This window comes from Saccoglossus kowalevskii, chromosome 12, assembly GCF_978046115.1.
Source record: "Saccoglossus kowalevskii chromosome 12, keSacKowa6.1, whole genome shotgun sequence".
Lineage (NCBI taxonomy): Eukaryota > Metazoa > Hemichordata > Enteropneusta > Harrimaniidae > Saccoglossus > Saccoglossus kowalevskii.
In genome coordinates, this window is record NC_140652.1 from 8252668 (window position 1) to 8256087 (window position 3420).

The following is a 3420-nucleotide window of genomic DNA, read 5'->3' on the forward strand; positions in this document are numbered from 1 at the left end:
CCATGGGGGCAGGGGCCAATGGGCCTAGAATCTTACAATAATGATTACATTTTCATGGCATAACGTGTAATGGTGGACCAGAAGAACGGGAACCTAACTGATGATTGGCCTAGCATATACGCCAAGTCCTTTAGTTGTGTTTTGACTCAGGTTTCCCTACACAACATGCTAACGATTGTATGGATTATATAGTAAGGAATGTTGAATCTAATCACAGATCTTTTCAAAATAAACAGTAATCTCTATAGAGAAAATCAGTAAGACACAACGCAAATTAAATGTAAAATAGAAAGGTTAATCTGAATGTAAGCCATGGCATAACGTGCAATGAATTTAGTTTACTTTTTTCTGACTATAGCAGTTAAAACAGGGATCTTCCATATTGCTTTTCCATCTTCAGTCTTCTCATTTTTCGAATCAGAATGAAGAAAAATATCTTCTAAAAAATCTTCTTTGAGGTCGTCGGGTATACACTCCAGGTGAAAGAGAAAGGTTTTAATAAAACCTAGAAATGGAACAGAGGCGACATACTAGTAATGTGAACATATATATAGTTGACGTGTTATATTTTTGTGAAGGGTCATGTTATCAAGGTTGTTAATAGAATTGGGTTTAAATATAGATATTTTATATTTTCCCATATCTCTTACAACTATTTCATCGACAGGCTATTAATCAGAATCATTAATTTGCGTTCCAATAAATTATCATATCTTATTGAATTTGTATATAGAAACACTGTTCCTTGAAAACAGATGACAATGAGTCTGCTTTCGTGCGATTAATGGTGCAATGAATATAAATGTATATGTTAGTGTACAAAACTAAAACTTCTATTGTGCTTTCTAAAATACTGATTGGCAGCTCATGACGCATAAATAAAAAATATCCATTAATTAGCAAAACAAAATAAACACTATTTACATTATTGTATAACACTTGATCAAGTGTTTTTCAACAAATATTTTCAGTGTTGCCTTAAAATTGACCATAATGAGATGTCCGTGTGTGCAGATACAAAATGTGTCCCACAGACTGAGGTAGAATCATCACAAGTCACTAATTGTGAAATTGACATATGAATCAAGTAGTAATATGTAGAATACGAGTTTTAAATATTTAATCAATAGTCTCCAGCATCTTGATGTAATTCTAAAATCAAACTTGTAGTTTACATGAAGTAAATAAAAGGCTATTTAGACCGGGAATGATGCGATCATATCTTCTTATTCTCAAAATTATTTTTGTAGAACTAATCGAGTCTAAAACCGATCTGTGCAAGCATGTTGGTACTTTCACTGGATAGACACTTTCTGATAATTATATACAAATATTATGCATAGGTGAAAAATGCTTATACACACACAAGTCTGATAAAAGTTGTCTGAGATAGATATTTGACAAACATCTAGTTTTAGTTGAAATATTTTTCCTAGATCGTATTTTTCACTTCACTGACCCTCACTAACATTATACTTTGCTATGTAAGTTAAACTTACTTTTTGTTTGCAAATCATTATCAAATGTGTAGAACTTTAACGTGTTATCCACTTCTACTTTGACATCAACAAAACCAGCTTTTCTGAGAATTGCAGCAGAATCTTCCGCATTCCCTTGTAGTGCATACATTTTATACTGGAATCCATGTGGTGTTAAACATAGTTGGAAAGAGTATCGTAATATGGGTTGATGTGATTAACAAAATGCTTATTAAAAACAGGTAATGGGAGAGAGAGATTGAAAGCAACTAGTTTATGTTCTTCAAATAATGTTCCATCTTCCGTCATATCACCCAAATCATGAGAATTATACAGTATTTGAGAAGCAAAACGTCACGAGGTTATTTGCATCTAAGATATATTATCATTTACACCAATTAAAAACTAAGGTAAAACTATTGTTAGTGTTCGCTTAAATCTTATTTCAGAAATGTTCTTTTTTCCCACAAACAATTTGACGAATTTTGAATTATATCAAGCAACATGATTAGAACCACTGAAAATAATAAGCATGTAGGCTGGTTGCTATATGCGGGATCATGGCTGCTTATGACACACAAAGTTCAAAATATAAAAAAGCCAAAACGGCTTTTGCCCTACGTAGACATAGATTGGAGATGATGTATTTAACATGGTAATCGTATAAATGCGTTCACAGCTACACACAGACACATGTGGTAGAAGGTTCGAGGAGCACAAAAACATACATCTACCCCGGAGATTGGTTTCACACTGTGAGAGACAGAAAAGTTTGTATAAACAGTGGTCCATAATATGCAGAATCGGTGTCACTATTTCAATCAGCAGTGATTGATCAGAAATACGACGAAGTTTACACTAGTTTTTTCACGTAATTAAAACATAATTTATACTCTCGCCTGCAGAATTAAGAAACTCGAAGTGTCATGTTAAAAGCAGAAGAAAAATAACATTAAAGACAGTGAGTCAGTAGGTCTGAAAGTGCCAAAAGAAATATATGAATTGTTGGGCACAAAATAACTAACCTTTTTCTAATCCTAAGCTTGGAAAATTCTACTTTGCAATGATAAGAATAGCCGACATTGAAGGATGAACAGGCGACGTCGCTATGACCAAAAAATCCAAAGGAAAAACAAAGCTAAACAATAAAAAAGGTAATGCAACCAAAGCTGATGCAATCGTAATAAATGCAAAAAATACAAACAGTTCGAATCAAACACTAAGCTATTTAGATGTGTAAATTTTTATTGAGATTTAAATGATTGTGTAAATGTAATATGCATCCAAGCTTACACCATTATTACACCTAATAAAACTAGCCATATGTCATGTACGTCACTGTCAGATGATTACCCATTGCCATATCACAAAACATCTTACTGTAAAATTTACAAACCTTCAGAAACTGTTGCCATCTTGGTAACTCAGAGATAGTTTCTTGTATTACATTGACAAACATTGATGGTTTGTCCACACACATATTTATATAGCCCTCCCCGCATGGTTTTAAGCATTCGTGGAGATATTTTAAGGTATCATACCAGTTAGTAATCCAATGCAGAGCATAACAGGCCAAAACTTTATCGAATGAGTTTTTCCATTCTGGTTTGAATGTTTCACCAGTTCCAGCATCACCAACAAGATATGCAATATTGTCATTGTCGGATTGATGTCAATTGCTAAAATGCGAACAATAAAGACAAAGTGAAACAAACGAACACTTGACAGGTCAAATGACACAACCTATAAATACATCGCACTCTATATGTACATTGCAATTGCACTGGGTCTATTTCAGATTGAGAATTATTTGCAATATTCAAATTGTCGGCAAAAATAACAGAAGGAAATAAATATACTGCATTTGGTCATGTAAAGCTTTTTGATTTATATCATATCATTGTCTCTTTTTACATAAAGACTTGGTAATATCAATTGTCTT

The 3420-nt window shown here is 33.0% G+C and overlaps 1 long non-coding RNA gene across 1 annotated transcript; it reads right to left on the reverse strand.

The window, feature by feature from the left end:
• Nucleotides 1-408: 408 nt before the first annotated feature.
• On the reverse strand, nucleotides 409-1600 carry LOC146735471 (uncharacterized). The gene is made up of 2 exons (XR_014931082.1): nucleotides 1500-1600; nucleotides 409-505 (listed from the first exon to the last, which is right to left on the reverse strand). It is a non-coding gene; the product is annotated as an uncharacterized LOC146735471 (long non-coding RNA).
• Nucleotides 1601-3420: the final 1820 nt, after the last annotated feature.